The sequence below is a fragment of the Eupeodes corollae genome, chromosome 1, assembly GCF_945859685.1.
Source record: "Eupeodes corollae chromosome 1, idEupCoro1.1, whole genome shotgun sequence".
NCBI classification, from domain to species: Eukaryota; Metazoa; Arthropoda; class Insecta; order Diptera; family Syrphidae; genus Eupeodes; species Eupeodes corollae.
This window is the reverse complement of record NC_079147.1, coordinates 182,577,086-182,597,211: the sequence shown is the minus strand read 5'-3', so window position 1 is coordinate 182,597,211 and position 20,126 is coordinate 182,577,086.

Sequence of the window (20,126 nt, the reverse complement as noted above, 5' to 3'; positions counted from 1 at the left end):
TAAGAAGCTGTGGAAAGGTTCGTACATGCAGCGCCGTTTATGTGGTAGGAGGCTTCAACAAAAAATGTCTGTTCCATGGTAGCTTTGTATATAATACGTGCTGGTCTGTTATTAAACATATGAAATTGAGACCTTTAGGCCTCATATACGCATAGTACAAAAAAGTCTCCGCACAGCAGCTTAATTTTAGTTTTATTTTGAAAAAAGTACTAAGAATAAATGTAAAATCCAAAGTTTAAAAATTCAACTAAAAGTTAGTTTCCATTTTCATCTTTTTACCAAATTTAAAAAATTGTGATTGTAATTTTTGAAAATACTTGTTTTTAACACATTGTTATAAGAAATATTTTATCTCAGAAAACTTTGAATAACTGAGAACTTAATATGAAAGTTCCAAAAGAAAATCTTAAACTTGGTCACAATTATTTTTCGACTAAAAAATGTCGGGGTCAAAACCAAATATTGAAATCAAAGTTATAAAGTTGTTAACTTTAAGTTACCATCTAAAAGCAATCCGAGACTATGCATCTAGGTACATCTGCCAAAGAGACAATCGTTAAAAAGTCAAAACATTTACTGGCTTTCTAAGATGACACTGACATCTTTGGAAGAAGCCAGAAAGCTGTACAGAACTTTTATCTGGGTTAGCCAAGCGGTAAAAAAACAAGGGACTGTATATAAATGAGGGAAAAACAAAGTACATAGACTCTCTTTCTGCGGAAAAACATTGAAAACCCAATAGAAATAACGGTAGGTGATCACGAAGCTGAAGTGGTCCAAATATTTACTTACTTTGGGTCAATAGTAGCGGCGCGCGTCTGCTTAAAACGAACATAAACTACTTTTGCAAGACTCTTTAAATCCAAAATTCTTATCACAAATTAAAAAACCACTACTGTATAAGGCTATATGCTCCTCCAGTACTCACTTTAGGGATCCGAGACTTGGGTGCTCGGTAAAAAAAATGAAAATTCCGGAGGTGACAAAGATAAAAAGATGAAGCTTGGTAAAAACCGGTGGGCTGGGTACGTAGAGCACATGAGAAGAAGAGCCCTACCGGAGAGACCTTTACGGTACGAATTTGTTTTAGAAGATAGCGGGGAAGACCAAACACAAACCCTTTTAGGGTTGTTAGAAGTTGGATCCAATCGGAGGACTTTGGAACTTTAAACATGGCCAACATATTTACCAGACTATAGCATAATTAAAAACGTGTGATCATTGCTATCTCGTAAAGCTTTTCGAAATACATGGGCCTGTGATTTCGTTTTTCTGAAATTTTGCATGTGGCCTCATCCTAGGGATTCACTTTACTACCCATTTTAAGTACTTTATGTTTTTCCTTTGTGGAATTCCAATGCTCGTTTATTTAATTTTATAAATTTAAAACAAGGAAATACGTACCTTTTACGTTCATACGTTCAGTAAACGCTTCCGGTACAATTCTTTCACCAGACATTAAAACCTAAAGGTTTATCGATCGATCCTTGTGGTTGGCAGTTTACAGTCAACTAAAAATAACAGCCAATAAAAGACTTGTAAATGATTTTTAGATCTACGTAAAGTCCAAAAAAGTCTACGTACAGCAAACTAATTTCAGTGCTTATTTTGAAAAAAAAAAATACTTGGAATCAATGTAAAAACCAAAATGGTAATATTGAAAAGAAGTTATTTTGATGTTCAAATGGTAGACATGTGCATTCAAGAGGACACAAGCGTCCACAGGTTTTTCTCAAAACCCACCTCTGTCTATCAACTCCTAGTCTCACCTCCCCGCGGCGAACATCGGGTGCCTACAACCTCAACTGGAGATTGGGTTCCAACCCCAGTGGAAAGTTGTTGGGGGCAGCAAACGAGAGAGGGGGAAGAGGTGTTTCCACTAAGGCACCTCTCCTTATCCAGGCGGCAGCGGACGAATTCTCGAGATGGAATCAACGGTGGCGTCTACAGTTCCAGTAAGGTTGAACTACTTAGTGAATACCTTAAAAGGCTTCTACTACTTATTAGAAGCCCAGGTCTTTAAGGAGCGGTTTATCCGGCTCCCGCCCTTAGAGTTATACAAAGGTTGTGCCGTTGGAGTGACTTCCTGACCACGTACAAAATACCTTAGTTGCGAAGCACCAACAAGCCTCGGATACGGACGGATTTACTGTTAACAACCCAAGCAAACGAAATAAGGGCAACGAACTTCGGATTTGTCCGTGGATTGTTATGTCCCTTAACAGACCACGTACTCGTATTAGCTCAAGCTCTAAACTGCTGCAAGGCAGATATGACCGCCATCCAACAAGTGCAATGGGATGGAATGGGCAAACGCAAACTAAAAGACTGCTACTGCTACCGAAAACAAAGACAGCGTCTATTTGGGTGTGGATTTGTTTTTGGGACTAGACTCAGGCAAAAAGTCTTGAGTTTCAACATTGTGAGCGAGCGCATCACGACAATCCGCATCAAGGCTAAATTCGCGAACAGAAACCTAAAGATTAAGACACCAAAGGCATATTCTTCAAGCTCTTGGAAAAGACTTATGAGCACTGCCCTGGCTATGACATTAAAATTGCCTTAGCAGATTTTAACGCCAAGCTAGGAAGAGAAGACATCTTTGGTGCCACAATCGACCACATTACGATCGACGTATACGACAGTTCTCCAGTATACAGGATGTCCGAACATTACGGCTACGGATATCCAGATCTAAGCCAAAACAAGGAAGTACTGTAAGAAGTTTCGACGTTAGACGGCTACAATCGCAAGAGACTGCCATGTCCTTTTCCAATCGAGTCTCTAATAACCTCTTAAGAAGTCCTATGCTGCCTGCATTAAGCATTGAAAACCAGTGGCGACATTGCCTTGCAGCCATCAGAGATGCCACGCCTGAAGTGCCACCACAGCGAAACCCTTGGTTTGACGATAAATACCGGCAAGCGCACGCAGCGAAACAACAGGCATACAAAACGGCGCTGTACAGAAGGATCGGAGCTGCTCACGAGCAGAAGAGAAGAGAGGAACACCGGCTTCTTAGATGAAAAAAAGAAAGCATGAGAAGAGCGCGATCGAGGAGATAGAGGGATGTCACAACAGGTTCGTAGATTTTACCAAAAGGTAAAAAAACATCAGAAGAGTACCAACCATTAAACGAAGCCTGTAAAGACGATCAGGGGAACGTCGTAGTAGAACCGCAGTCTATGCTGAGAATATGGAAACACCACTTCTCCAAATTATTTAACGGTGATGACGAACCGAATTCCGCTGTAAGGAATTAAAGATAGCTATATTTAAACTGAAGTCAAACAAAGCTGCTGGAGCTGCAGATAACGACACCAGCGCTGAAATCAAATGAAGAATAACTCTTGCAAATCACTGCTACTTTGGTCTTAAAAGGCAATTGAGAATTAAAGTCCTCTCTCGAGCATCTAAATTTATGGCGCTCAGGCCTGGACCCTGGCAAAGAAAGATGAGAGCGTTTTAGGATGCTTCGAGAGAAAAATTCTTCGGGTGATTTTTGGTCCCGTTCGCCTAGATGGAGAATGGACAGTAAAGACCCAAGGATTGATCCTTGAGGAACAACAGAATGAACAGGAAGGAACGAAGATAGTTTACCATTACAAGATACGGTTTGCATAGGAATGGGAAAATATGAACAAATACAGTTTTAATTTGTGTTAGAAAGCTAAAATATATATTCAGTTTATCAAAGAGAAGCTTATAAGTCACGCAATCAAATGCCTTTTGAAATCTTTTGTTAAATTGAATCTTTAAGGAGAGGTGGCGAATCAGTTTTCCTTGTCTGCTTAAAATTTGTTGGCTGAATGCTGATTAAATCGTTTTTTTTTTTCTAATTGGTAGATGTCTCCAGTTTCGCGCTCCAAGTTGGGTGAGGTCAACTTCCACTTGTGCGCGCCACCTGATCCGCGGTCTTCCTCTACTGCGCTGTCCTGTGGGTGCGGATTCGAAGACTTTCCGGGCCGGAACATTGGTTTCCATCTGCTCTACGTGACCCAGCCATCTTACTCGTTGGATTTTTACTCTCCTGGCTAAGTCTACGTCGCTGTACAGCCCGTACAGCTCGTCGTTCCATTTTCTCCTCCACTCCCCTTCGTTGCATACGGAACCGTAGATCACATGAAGAACTTTTTTCTCAAAGCAACCCAAAGTGCTTTCATCCGCTTTTGTCATAGTCCATGCTTCTGCACCGTATAGCAGGACGGGGATAAAAGGGTCTTATATATCAAAACTTTGGTCCCTCGAGAGAGGACCACTCAATTGCTTTCTCAGTCCAAAGAAACAGCGGTTAGCAAGAGTTATTCTGCGTTTGATCTCAGCGCTGGTGTTGTTTTCTGCGTTTACAGCGGAGCCTAGGTAGACGAAGTCCTTGACTACCTCAATGTAACGTCTGTCGTTGTATGTCCTTTCTTGACGACAGCATGTACTTTGTTTTGCCTCCATTAACCGTCAAACGCATTTTTGCCGCCAGTGCCTGAATACTCAGAAAAGCCCTATTGACAGCACGCTGAGTTCTTCCGATTATGTCAATGTCATCAGCATATGCCAGTAATTAGACAGACTTTTGAAAGATAGTGCCTCTAGTGTTGACGTGTGAGTTCTGCACTATTCTTTCAAGAACGATGTTAAAAAAATCAAATGACAGCGCATCACCTTGTCTAAAACCTTTTTTGACATCGAAAGGTTCTGTTAAGTTGTTTCTAACCTTTATGGAGCAGCGTGAATTCTCCATGGTCATCCTGCACAACCGGACGAGTTTAGCAGGGATGCCAAAACTAGACATGGCTCTATACAGCTCGTCCCTGTATATGCTGTCAAATGCGGACTTAAAATCGATGAAAATATGGCGGGTGTCGATTTGGTGTTCTTGGGTTTGTTCCAGGATCTGCCGTAATGTGAATATTTGATCAACTGTGGACTTTCCTGGTCTAAAACCACACTGATCAGGTTGTTGACGATGGGCTTTAGACGTTCACATATTACGGCAGAGAAGATTTTATAGGCGATGTTAAGTAGACTTATTCCTCTATAGTTGGTGCAGTTTAGAGGGTCTCCTTTTTTCAGGATCGGGCAAACAATACTGAGGTTCCATTCATCGGGCATGCTTTCTTCCGACCATATCTTACAGATAAGTTGGTGCAACATATCTTACAGATAAGTCGGTGCATGCTCCTAACCAACTTATCTTCAGCTGCTTTAAAGAGCTCGGTATTCAAGCCATCCGCTCCGGATTAGACTTCAGCTTAGATATGGCAATCTTTACTTTGTCTAAGTCGGGAGGACGGGATTGTTGGCTTTCGTCGTCTATGTTGAATGGATCATCCTGCCTGACAGAGGAATTCAGTTCGTCGTCGCCGTTATACAGTCTGCAGAAGTGGTCCTTCCATATCCTCAGCATTGACTGCGGTTCCACTATGATGTTTTCACTTTCGTCCTTGCAGTCTTCGGTTCTAGGTTATGTACTTTCGAACTTCATTTCTGCTTTTTAACGTCCCAACATCTTCGACCGCACGCTTCTCATGCCCTCTCTTTTTCCTTCAAAGAAGTCGGTGTTCCTCTCGCCTCTTTTGCTCATAGAGCTCATGAGCAGCTGTCGTCCTTTTATGCAGCGCCGCTTTGCGTGCCTGTTGTTTGGCTGCATTTGCCTGCCGACATTCCTCATCAAATCAGGGGTTCCTTGTTGGTGGCTGTTTGAAACCCAGCACATCAGAGGCGGCTTCTCTGATTGCATCTTGGCAATGTTGCCACTGTTTTTCGATACATTGTGCTGGCGGCGGAGAACTTCGAGAGAGGTTACTTGTAACTCGGTCGGAAAAGGATTTGGCGATCTCCGGCGATTGTAGCAGTTCGACGTTGTAACTTCTCCCAGTACCTCCCTTTTTTGCCTTGAGTCTGGAAATCCGAAGTGCTACCTTGGCTACAGTGAGGTAGTGGTCGGAGTCGATGTTAGCTCCTCGGAAAGTTTGTACATCCATGATGCTGGAAGCATCATCGCAATATGGTCAATCTGGTTGACGGTAAATTGATCTGGAGAAGTCCAAGTACCTCTGTGGATGTTGAGGTGTGGAAAATGCGTACTGGCTACCAGGACTATTTTAATATCCTAGCTAGGGCACTGCTCATATGTTTTGTCTAGGAGCTCGAAGAACATATCTTCGGTGTTGTCGTCTGTAGCCTTGATGCGTATGGTCATGAGGCGCTCATTGATGTACCTATAGCTCAAGACTTCTTGCCTAAGTCTGGCTCCAATGACGAAGCCGCATCTAAATAAGCGCTGTTGGTTTCCTCGGTAGCAGTCACCATAGTAAATGTCGCAGTTTTTCATCCTCTTTATCGTATTTGGCGGTGATATCTGCTTTATAGCGGTCAAGGGCTTCCGCTAATTCTTCGGCCGCACGTGGTCTGTTAAGGGACCTAACATTCCACGTTCGTTGTCCTTTATTCGTTTACGTTGCTTGTCAACAGTAAATCCGTCCGTAGCCGAGGCTTGTTGGTGCTTCGCAACTATGAATCTTCGGATAGCTTTCGTTATTTTAAGTTCATAAAAATATTTAAATAGGTTTTTAGATCTTTGAGATCGAAACCAACTCAAGATAACTCATAAGACAAAATTATGTTTTTGAAACTTTTTAAGCTTTTATGTAAAATAGTTTGTTCCCACAACTTCTAGATTAATAATTTCAAGATAAAATATATTTCAAGGCAAAACCTAATATCGTAAAATAAATTTATTTTAATCAGAAATCTTAACCAATTGAGATATGATGTTCAAGTTTATATTTTCCAAAAACAGAGTTTTAATCTCATTGCTGCCTTCTCTCCAAAGTAGTTCTCGACCACCCCCTCTATTCCTTTGAAAGTTATAGAAATACACTTCAATAAATAACAACAACAATACTAATCTCTTATTAGAACCAAAAACACCAATTTAACTTTGAATTAAACAATGAATAAACCTATTTTAGAAAAACTTCTTTAAAACAAAAATAAATTTTAGAAAACTTTTGCATTGCTTCTTGTTTTCTTATATAGAAATGAAATTGAATACAATAATAGTTATCTCAATAGTTGAAGGTATAAGTAGTGTTGCAGTTCAACATGCATTTGAGTCCGCATTTCCTGAGGGCAAACAAGGTACCTCTACCTAACCTACTACCTCGATTGTTTCTCTGTTTTTCAATTTTGTTATTATTGAAAGAAATACAAAAAAAAACACAAAAATCATCTCCATTCAAATAAAAATACCAACAAAAAGAAAACTTTTTCTTTTTACAGCATTTTTCTGAGTTTTTTCATTTCGATTGTTTTGATTTGTCTTTACCTTTATATCAAACTAACCCCCTACCTTGGCCAACAAGCAACCCAACCCACCCCACCCATCACACTATATCAATTGAAATGGGGGCTAATAGTGTATTGAAAGGACGAAAAGGATTCAGGTACACCATTTCCATATCCATTCTATAAAGAGCGAGGAAACAATTTCAATGAATTTGTTCAACTATCCGTGTATTTACAACCGCCTTTCTTCAATTTAGAGTTTGAAATTTGTTTGTTTTGAAAAGTTTATACTTTAGATACGAATACGAATACGAATACGAGTATGATGGAAAAACAACAATAACAACTCCTAAAAAAGCACGCAACACATATTATATCGTCTTATCCTTTACTGTTTCACCTGCATGATGGTATAAAATATAAACAGGAACATAGGTATGTATGGTATCCTTTTGCTGCATAACTCTTTTGCTTTGCCTTCTTCTGGTATATGGAAAAATGTGTGGGGAACGGGAAGTCCTTGTTTGCCACGATTCAAATCATGTGGGAAAGTTAAGGAAAACAGGATACGCCATCCACCACCTCCACCATGACCACACTTGTACTCCTGTCATACCTCTCTGCACAACGACGACGACTACTGACGACCAACGACCGAAGTACGAATACCGAAGACCGACGATGACGATGACGACAACAGGGACATCCTTAACAAAAGAACGAAAAAACGAAATGAGGAGGATTTAAGATTAACACGAAAAAGGACCCAGTCGGCTGGAAATGTACGTAGAAATGTAAGGACAAACTAGCTATACTCTTACTCTCTAGCTACTATACACTTTACTAATGTGGTGTTCGGTGGATTCTATCAAAAAGGATAAACTCCTGTCAACCGCAATGTATCCTATATGTACCTTCCTCCACATGCCCTTTTGGGTTCTTTTTTCCCGCAAAACATATCCTTCCGCTGCGGTATATATCCTATCCTATTCTATCCCATCTTATCCTATCCCGTTTCCATTTATACTCTACTTGCTTCTGGGTCTATAAGAAGAAGTCCCCGATGGTGGTGCCTGGTGGGGAGATAGAGCGAATATACGCTCTCTGGAAGTGAGTTAATTTTTTAAGTAATTACATATCCAAGGATATATCAACTAAGGAAACAGATGAAAAAATATATCCTGTTTTTTCTATGTTGCTTACTTTTTATCCCTGGCGATGGCTTTTCTATTCCTTGGTGATGTAAGGATGACAAGAAAAAAGCCTTTTGGGCGTATTTGACAATAAACAGTGTATGTCGTCCTTATTTATTTCGTGTAATTTTTCTACCCTCCCCCTCTGCGTGCCTCCCACTAACCCACTACATCCTGGTTTCTTAAGTTTTTGTTCAAATTTATTCATTTTTTCGTCCTGTTTGTGTGAACACGTTCCATATCGCTCGTTCTCTCACCTCTTTTCTAGCGAGAATTATAGTTTTATTTTGGACCTGCCCTGCCACCTGGTGGTGAAACTGATGCTGGTCCTGATGCTGGTTGGTGTGTTGTGCATATGTCTAAAAGTTTTTTTGCTTTATGCAGCATCCTGATAGTGAGGGAAGAGTTTTTGAAGGTGGTGGTGGTGGAATATTTCACACGATTTTAAGGATAGCGCGTATCCTTCGAATTATGTAGGATACCCGAGGGATATGCGAGAGTTAAACCAGAGTAAATATGTTGTTGGTGGGTGGAGAGTTTTTTTCCGTTCTTTCGTATTATAAGCTTGCTTCAGGCATTTGGGAGTTATACGTGCTTGGTCAAAAGATAGTGTGTGTAGGTCCCGGTCCCGGTCCCAGTGCCGATGCCGCCGGTGAGGTGGGATTGTACGTAAGGAAAAAATATGTTGCCAGGTAAAGGGTTATTAATTTAGGATGTGTGTATCTTTTTCGTGTGAGTTTCTTCTTCTTTTTTTATTTTTAATTAAGGAAAACAGTAGCGAAATGAGGAAGATTTCCTTTGAGTATTTGAGTATGTGGCGTTTTTATATGGTGAAAAATTTAATTTTTAGAAGCCAAAGGACACGGATTTCAGTACTCTTAATGTCGCAGGAAACAACAAGCTACTACTTTTTTATTAGTTCCTATAAAGCTATAGAGACGTAGATATTTTTTTTTTAATTTTGAGTACAATTCAAAAAGTACCGGACTTGCTGAATTTTGGCTTTTATTTCTATGAACTTTTTGGCTTCATTTCACTAGAGCTTTGATTATGTGGCAAATTGGGGTTAGTTCGTTTTGGAAAAGGAATAAAAGTTTACTTAAAAATTTTCCTTTTATCAATTGGCATTATTTTATCGAGAACTTGTTTGACATCTTGAATATTACCAAACAGATGTATTTTGAGGAGGGAGAGGCTTTTGAACAATTTTGGGATGGTCTTTGTGCCACAATTTTACTTATTTACGTGGCCTTTGAAATACAAAAGGATCTCTTAACTGAAGATCAATTTTTGGTGAGAATCTGTATAATTTTGATACATCTTAAGGACACAATCAGGGAAAATACGAATTTTTCTTGATTTCTTGTATTATTATTATTAGAAGTATAATTTCTGAAAAACATGGGTTTTCGTGTACAATGTGATCTACAGAAGCAATAGTCGCTTGTTGTTCTTGAGCAACAAAAACGATTCTTTGAATTCTTCTTACTAACACCAGATTCACTTTTACCAGCCAAGAGGGATCTTCAGGATGACTCAAAAGGTCTTTACTTTTGCGAATGTTGAAAGCATTTTTGTATTGAATTTTAACAATTTTAAAGAAGTTTTAAAAATTGTATCTTTCCAATTTTTAGTAATTTCATACTTGATAAATATCAATAGATGACAAACCAAAAAGTAGAAACTGCGGAAATAAAGGGTTATTCAACATTTACTTCAAAACATTTCGTAACAGTTCAATGATATTTCGCTAAACGCTAACTCAATTGCAGAAACTAAGGATTTTATATCTTTCAATTGAGTACCACCATCATTAACTGTGGTGCTATCTTTCTTACTTACTTCAGGTGGAGCTACAGTCTGGCGCGGACCTGGACCTCAACCAGCAAGCATCTCCAGCCAGCTCAATTTTCGCACGCCAAGTTAGTTGAGGTCTTCTCCCACCTGCGTGCGCCACCTGAGTCGCGGCCTTGCTCTACTGCACCCTCCTTCGGTATTAGATTCGAATACCTTCCGGGCTGGAGCGTTGATGTCTGTATGTTCAAGATGACCCAGCCATATAAGTCGTTGGTGTTTAATTCAGTTAAACAGTTCGTAAAGTTTGTTGTTGTATGTTCTCCTCAACTCTCGATCTACGCAGACCGGTCCAAAAATTACCCGAATCATTTTTCTTTCGAAGGATCCTGAGACGCCCAATATTTCTTTGACGGGGTCCAGGCCTCAGCACCATAAATGAGAACTGGGATGATGAGTGTCTTATAGATGGTGATTTAAGATGTTCAATTGCCTAAAAGAAGCAGTGATTTACAAGAGTTATTCTTGGCGCTGGTGTAGTTGAGCTCAAAGATGTAGCAAATACATCTACGGGATTTCGAAATCACCGGAATACAAACTGGAAGCGTTATAGGGAAGTACTAGCACAACTGCTTAATCACAACCTTCTTAAAAGCTCCTCCAGTAAAGATGAACTAGACCTTTCTGTAAATCATCTCACCGAAGCCTTAAATTAATCAATGAGATCTTCATGCCCTGTTACCATTTTAAAGGGTAAAAAGAAACCTCATTGGTAGCGTAAAGAACTAGAACCATTTAGAAAGAGCTGTCGCAAACTCTTCAACAGATCTAAGTACACTAGATCTCCTTCTGACTGGGACTTATACAAACAAGCTCTAAAGCAATATAAAAAAGAATTAAGAAAGAGTAAGAGGTCTTCTTGGAGAAATTTGTGTGGTAAAATAGAGAATACTTCAGAAGCCTCAAGACTCAGGAAAATTCTTTCAAAAAGTCCAACAATACCCAGTGCCTTAAAGACAGAAGCAGGCACGTGGACTATCACAGATGAAAAATCTCTTAATCTGTTATTAGACACCCACTTTCCAGGTAGCTCTAACATAATCAATGACTTAACATCAGAGTCTTCAGCTTATACAAGCGATTTAGTTGATTTAATAACGCGGGAAAAACTGCAATGGGCCATAGACAGCTTTGATCCATATAAATCTCCAGGACCAGACGAAATCATTCCGGCTGAACTACCAAAATGCTCAGACATGATCATTCCACCATTGGAAATCATTCTGACAAGCTGTGTAAGGTTGAGATATGTTCCCAAAGCCTGGAGAATGGCAAAAGTAGTCTTCATTCCCAAAGCAGGGAAACCCTCACACGTTAACCCTAAAGATCTACGACCAATCAGCCTATCATCCTTCCTTCTTAAAACAGTAGAATCAGCACTTCACTCGATGGTACGTATTATTGAATATTTCCTCGAATACAAAGAATATAACTTAGTAGCGTTCCTAGATATTGAAGGAGCTTTCAATAACGTCAGTTACCAGGCGATCTCAACAGCAATGGATAAGCTAAAATTAGAGAAATCACTCATATAGATCTTATAAGTCTCATGCTCAAAAGCCGGACAATAACTTCTAGCATGAGAAGTTTTAATACCACCAGATCGGTGAATTGAGGCACCCCCAAGGTGGGGTCCTCTCGCCTCTTTTATGGAACATGGTAGTAAACGGCCTACTTAAATCATTGGAAGCAGAGGGTAATATGGTGATTGCCCCCAAGTTCTCTCGGAACTCTACCAAAATCCCTTAAATAAGCTAACAAAATGGGCTAAGCAATGTGGCTTGGACGTCAATCTACATAAAACAGAATTAATACTCTTTTCGAGAAGATAAAAAATTCCTCAGATTAGCCCACCCAACATTAGAGGAATACCATTAAGCTTTTCCGACGAAGCTAAATATTTAGGCCTCATTTTAGACAAAAAACTGAATTGAAAGGCAAATATTGATGAAAGAGTAAAAAAGGCTACTGTAGCGCTTTTTACTTGTAAAAAAGCCATAGGATCAAAATGGGGCTTCTCCCTAAAAATAACCCACTGGCTATACACTTCGGTAATCGTATGGTGGATCTCACTGGACAAGACAGTAAATCTAAATAAGCTCATCAAAGTCCAGCGGTCACCTGGTATGTGCATCATAGGAGCACTTCGCTTAACATCAACCACAGCACTGGAAGTGCTTTTAAACCTAACACCTCTTGAAATCTTCTCCAAAATGGTGGCAGCCAACTCATGTGTGAGGCTTAGAGCCACCTCTCAATGGAACAGTAACAATATTGGACATACTACAATTCTAGACAGTTTCAGATCTATCCCAGATCGCTTAGACTACACCAACCCAAAAATGGTATTCGGTAAAAGCTTCCATGTGTCCATCCCTTCAAGATCCTCCTGGGAAGAAGAGAGACCCCTGGAAGACGATGCGGTACACTTCTATACAGACGGTTCAAAGACCGATCACGGAGTTGGACGTGGGATCTATTCGGAACAACTGAATCCAGTCTATCATATAGACTTCCCAATCAATGTATTGTATTCCAGGCAGAAGTAATGGCGATTAAAGAAGCACTATCTTGGCTCAAAGAAAACGTTATATCTTGTAAGGAAATACGAATCTTCTCAGACAGCCAAGCCGCTCTTAAATCTCTCGCGTCTGTCTCCACAAACTCTCAAATAGCCCACGATTGTCGATCATCTCTGAATGAGATGACGAAACAGTTTAATATTCACTTCATTTGGTTGCCGGGCCACAGAGACATTCGGGGAAATTGTAAAGCCGATAAGCTCGCCAAAAACGGAACACTTCTGCCTAATGTTAGACAAAAACATAACATAGGAACACGACTTTCTAAATGCAAATATCTTCTCAAGCAATATGCTCTAGAAACAACAAATGCTAGATGGTCACAAAGTACCACCTGCCTAGCAACCAAGCAAATATTTCCAAGTATTGACTTAAAACGGTCAAAAAGCTTGATATCACTGAGCAGACAAAGTATAAGCACTACAATTGGAGTAATAACGGGACACTGCCTCATAGGAAGACATGCTCTGAGGCTAGGGGTCTACACAAATGTCTTCTGTAGAAGCTGCATGAACGAGGAGGAAGAGGAAACGGGCCAACACCTTCTATGTACATGTCCGGCACTCTCCATTAGAAGGAATTACTTTCTCGGTAATCCCTTCTTCGATAACACCAGTGAACTGGCAACGATTGACACAAAACGTCTCTCTAACTTTATTAAAAGTACGAAATGGTTTGTTTAAATTCATTACTCTCCCATAAGTAACCTCATTAGTGGTATCACAATGGACCCTTGAGGTCTACATGCGTCAATGACATCTGGACAGCCACTCAACCTAACCTTAACTAGTTGTCGTTGCAGTTTTTGAAGAAAGTGCAAATTTTGTCAATCTGTCCAAGCTTTTATTATGCGCACCGAGTGAATAGGCACGTTATCAATTTTATAGACCAAGTAAAAAAATGTTAGATTATTCAGAAAAATTTATTTCCAGGATCCCATTATACCCAGCTTCAGTAATTTATGATGTAACGGCCTTGCACCTTAACTGTTCCATAATAATTAACAGCTTTCAATATAACAACCTCTACTTCACTGTTGTGATAAGGCTTATAACACCTTTTTATTTTCTCAAATTGCGAAAATAGAAGGTTCAATCATCAAGGCTACAGAAATTTAAAAGTTTCATCGTCTGCAAAAACCACTTAACACCATTATTGTTCAAGATTGTATAACTTTCCGTTGTTCGTCAAGTAGCTGTTTTCTCTTAAGTTTAATTCGTTTAAGACGACTTGAATTTCAATAAATATTAAAACTACTTTTATCTGTACGAATATTTATTTTGGAGGTTTAAAAAGACTTCGGCCAAATTTATCAGGTGCTGAACGTACATGTAGTTCTTGCCTAATCAAGTCGATTTTAGCTTTTGAAACACTGCTAAGGCATGTAGATCAACAAATTGGTCTCAAAATTTTAGATCACAAAATGAATTTCACTTGAAGCACTAAAATTGTGGATTTAAAGTAAACAGTACTTTGAAACGCTCATGAACAACGATTTAATTGTCAGTTGACTCAAAAATATGAAATACTTCACAAGTGGACTCTCAGTTTAATTGAAATCGTCACAAAAATTCTTAATTCTTAAAAATTCGTGTGCATATTCAATTGAAAGGGAGTGTAATTTAATAATTTAGTCTTTATCATACTTCTATTTGTTAAGCACGCTTTGCCTGTCCAAACCGTGTTTTTTTCGAAATTTTGCGGTCAGGTAAAAGATCATGAAAAATTATAGAGTACAGAATAGAATAGAAAAGTGCTATCTAGTTTCTTTCAAGTTTTCGAAAATTGTCGGTGATGCATAAATGTATTTACCAGATTCGAAGAAATGGGAAGGGAAACATTGTTAAAGTCTCTATTATAAATCGATGTCAGAGCTTGACCACAAGATCGATGTGTCTAAGCTATGGTTCTTATAATGTGACGACAAATTAAATTATCCATTTGGTTGCATGGAGCAAGAATTCACTACATAACTACTAATTTCCCTATAAAGGTAAAATTAAAAGACCAAAGAAAAAGATAGACTGAAATTAAACTTGATTAATATTATAAATGAGAAATTCAGTTTGTTTGTTTGTTTGTTCGTACTTCACGTCACAACGGAGCAATATTATGACATGGTTTTTTGTGAAAAGGTAGTTTTAAAGCTGGAGAGTGATTTAAGTTACTATTTACCGCAGTAAAATATCTTATTTCTAGGTAATTCGGTTTCACTTATAATTAAATATTCGACATAATGTTTTTTCGAACACTTGAAAGTAGCATATCATTAGGTGCTTCATGCATAAGGTTGCCAAAGAGAGTTTAAAGCTAGAAGCTTTATATGAAAATTCGTTCTATCTTCGAAGTGGAAGTATAAAACGTTCTCAGTATTTATTTGGGTTTCTTTGTACCTCTGTTTGTTGGCAAGAGAATCAAAAATGGGTGTGAAGCATGTTGTGTGCTTTTAAATTTTGATAGTCGCTCGTAATAACTTCACCCTCACATTAGCCCGCCGTGCTTATATTTTAACCAGCTTTGGAAGCTTAGTTAGTGAACCAACAAAATCCATGCTTCTCCCATGGACAGCTTTGACAGCTGGTAATAAATAAATATTAACAATGACCATTTTAATTTAAGACTATGACTTACCGGAATAAGTTGACTTTTTAAATCTGAAATAAACAAGAAAATCATTACTTTTTATTATTATACAAATTTATTGAGTTTTATGTTTAAGGTTTCAGGAATTTTAAAAATAGAAAAATATACATAAATATATTATCGAAGTTGTGTACAGAAATTTAACAACTAGGATTTTGCACAGTTGAGTTGGGAAATAATGAATACTTTCATTTCAATTCCAAGTAATTAGTAATTGGCACTTTTTCCATTACAATACACACGATATACATTTTAATTACTTCTAATTTTTTTCAATCAAATCTTTATGAATGCTGACATACCTTTATCCTTCAAAAACTCCTTCATTTTCCTTATACATTAAGAAGGTTCACTTGACTCTCGTGAAAGGAATTTCTTTCATGAAGGAAATTGGAAAAATAGTCTGCTGTATACAAGTTGTAAGTCTTGAAAAATTGATTGCACAGAATAATGTTTTATCTGATGCTTCAGAAAAAAACTTTCCAACGATCGATCATACTTTTTCACTATCACACACTTTAAAGCTGTTTTTTAATCTAATCAATAGGAATGCCCTTATTTATAAGTTAAAACAACTTGGTATATCTAGAAAATTTCTAAAAGTAATTAGAGAGTTGTACATATTTAGTCAGTTTTTAAAAATGGTTTAGCATCAGCACAGGAGATGCAAGGATGCCCACTAAGCACTCTTTATTTCTCAATAGTTATCAATGATGTTGTTGATGAACTTCCTGGGGGAATACGAATAGCTTGCAGTTTCGTGGTCTATAAACTGTAACAGATGGAAACTATCTATCAACACAACAAAATAAAAAATAATAATATTTACCGGTACACAAAGCGCTAACAATGGAAGGAATCTTAGATTCTCAAGAGAGATTCAATATCTAGGTTTGAAACAGAGTCCAACATTTCAAAATTTATTTATCAGAAAAAACCCAAAGCTTCATAAATTTAACATGGAGAGATTGGATAAAGGTTAGTGCGTTGGACCGTCATGCCCAAAGCCTTGGGTTCACTCCCTGCCTGTGCCATTTAAAAAATTTTCACGGGTACTGCCTCTTGTGAGGAATTTACAAATCCTCTAAAAGTAGTTCTTGTTATGAAAAGTTCTTTCTCAAAATAGCCGTTCGGAGTCGGCTTAAAATGGAATGGTTAAGGGTGCACTTTTTAAATACTCGTCGTTCGGATAGAACGCCCCGAAAATGTAATTGTTGGTCGAAAGCATAGCTCTTGCAATGTGACCTCAAACGAGTTTTATCAATTGTCAATTCTGTTCATTTGAGCCCCGTTGTATAGGACCTCGTTGAAATAGTAATGCATGTAAGAAGATTCGGCTGTTCGATATAAGCCGGTACAGCGTCGTAAACACTGCCGCTAGAACATCCGAAACTTTTCCATCTGGGAAGGGGCAACGTTGAAACACACATGGCAACCATAAACGGTCATCGAAAGTATGAGGGTCATGTAGCATATTAACTTCACTCTGAGGCCAAGCCGACTGCTGTAAAACAGCCGTCAGAGCAAAGGCTCCTCTCGCCCTGGTCAGAGCAGGATTTATATGCCTGTAGAAATATAAATACTGATTTAACCAGATGCTGAGGTACTTCACTACACTTTTGCTAGCTAATCGCTACCCGTGAAGATCAACGATGACCATCTTGCGCCAATTCTTAAACGTATCCCTAGCCAAAGGAGGCCGGAACAGAATTGTCTCCGACTTCTGGACATTTATTTTCAGTTTCCAATCGTCGCAATATCGTTGAATCTTGTCGAAATCACTCTGCAAAGAGAATTCTAATAATCTCAACTTTTTGGGCCGATCTGAACGCAATTAGCGCACAGTGGCCCGTTTATGCTTTTCATTTTTGTTTTCATAATATGCATTGCTATTATTTATATATATTTTTTAACTGTTTTTGGAAATACTACTTTTTGCACACTTTTTCTTTTTTTCCTGAGGACTTTGTTAAGACATCACAACATACATAGATGTCTTGCCATCCTACAATATGATTACGGTTGCGAAAAAAGAAGCAGTTCCCGAAAATAACGAAGTCACCGAAATATTAGCTAGAGTAAAACTTCAAAACATGATAGATCATACAGCAATGCTGCTAATAGAAAGCAAAACGGAGGATAATGGCACTTCCAAGAAGTCTAACGTTACAGAGTAAATGGCGCTGCGATGGATCATCTGAACAAAGTGGCTACAAGCAAAAAATAAATACAACAGATGGTGAAACATGTTCATGGCATCAGTTGTCCCACTTCGACTCAATAGTAGAAATGGAGAACATTAGAGTAACCCTCGTCCATCATCAGTTCATTTCTGTCGGCCCATTATGTTCCAACGTCTTAAAGAGACTAGTGACATCATAAATACCACAGTCAATAATATTAAAAGTCAAGATATTCAACCAGCAATATATAAACTTAATGAAGAAACAACTATGACTGTGAATCACGAGTTCTTTTTAACTATGATAGACGGAAGAGTATTAAACGAATTAACGGAAACAAAAGAACTTCAATAAAAATGAATAAATTGAGGACGAACATAATTACGAATATGGAATCTCTCCACTGCATCTAGAATCAGATGCAGGAGAAGGTACTGATAAATCGATTGAGACCAAGGAGGTGGAAAAAAGAAGAAAACAAGAGATCTAAAGGCGTTTTCGCTATGAGCTTGGCATTCCAAAGCAAGGGTTTGGAAACACTAATGACGAAAACACTGCAAGAAGATTTTTTGAACAGTCAGATGCAACCGCTCGAATAACTGGAGTCAATGGAAAAGTTCTCCAGAAATGATGAGTTTATTACACATCTCCCCGGACTTACCTCCAAAATACGTAATGCATTCTTGAATACTGGAAAATAAAACAAATTCCTTAAAATGAAAAAAAAAGTCAAAACGGCCCATTGTGCGGCGTACGCAATTCAATTTGTAAGACTCCCTATGAGATCGCTGGTGTAAATGCTGAAACAATTCAATGCTCCTTACTGAAGACCATTGTTAATTTGGAATGTTGTGGTAGAAGTTACATTGTCACTTTTGACAACAAACTTTCTACCGTTTAGCATATCATAAAGTTTATACAACAATGTCTTGCTTATCCCAAGCCTACTCAGTTTTAGGTAAAGATCCTGTAACCATACGATGTTAAAGGCCTTTTCCCAATCAACCATAACAGCACCTGTGCATTGTTGTTTTGATTTATTTCATTGGATATCAGAAACGAGACGCAGCAAAGATTGTGTCCGCCTTGAACATGAACTGAATATATCCGGAATTATTTTGTTGTCCGCAGCTCACTTAGTCAGAGCCCTATTGATGAATTTTTCGAAAACTTTGCTGATGCTCGGAAGAAGACTTATCGACCGAAGATTTGACGGGTTGGAGTTGTCCTTTCCCTTTTTCGAGACACGATGAACCATAGCGGTCTTCCAATACACTAAATAATGTATTTTTCAGTGAATTATTGAAGAGTGTGGTATAAATGTCAATTGCCTCCATCGGTAAATGTCTACGTCTTAGTACAACGTTGGATATACCATCGACACCTGCCGACCTTTTGTTTTTATTGAATTGAAGCTAAAGCTCAACCTTCGTCACTAACAAGGGACTTGTTCCCGTTTGCTCGGTGATTATGGCATTTGTCAAGGAATCGTCATTCAGCCGCATGAAACCGCGATTCTCAGATCACCACTGTGTCATATCATTTCGAATGTTAGAGTGATTAAGTAGGGCTCTGTTTTCCAGATCGTGGTCGGGGCGAATGCTAACATTCAACTTGTACACTTGCTGGAAAGCAGCTCCCATCTCCAGCACTTTTTCCCTCTGGTCTTCAAGTCATCGTCAAAGATCTGGATCTATTTTCGCTGTCCTAAGAACGTCTCTGTTCCCTTCAGTTCTTTGGGGTTTCAGACAGGGAAGGTCATTATAGTTCTTTTTCCTCAATATCTTGTTGATTTTGGGGAACATACTAGGATCACTGGAATTAACTAACCGGATTTTGCGGTCCCAGTACTTGTTAATTGATAACCTGTAGTTCTCCTTAATCAACAGATTGATTTTTTAAACCAAAGCACTAACCATCCTCATGCCACGAATACTACACTACTTGTAATTGCAAATGGAAAATATACACTTTAATAACAGACTTGTACATGATTGTAATTGAAAAACTGCACTTACTAATTATGCAAGTTCTTGAGAAAAAGAACATATCTAAAAGAACTAACTAATTAACTAAGAACTAATTACCAGAAGGTTAGCTTTTTTGACAATCATCAATTACATTTATAAAAATATATTGCAAGTAATTGACGATTTCCAATTACATGCAACTAGTAATTGAAATTCTTCAAAAATAAAAATGTTGATTTCAATTACAAGTAATTGTAACTGAATTTGTTTGTAATATTTTGTTCTCAATGTTATTTCATCTCAGACCAAGCTGAAAATGTCTAACACTTTGGAAGCACACATACGAGTGTGACCACTCTTATCTTTGTGCCATATTTTTTGGGGCTAAATTCCCAATACTGTTATCTTTCTACACTC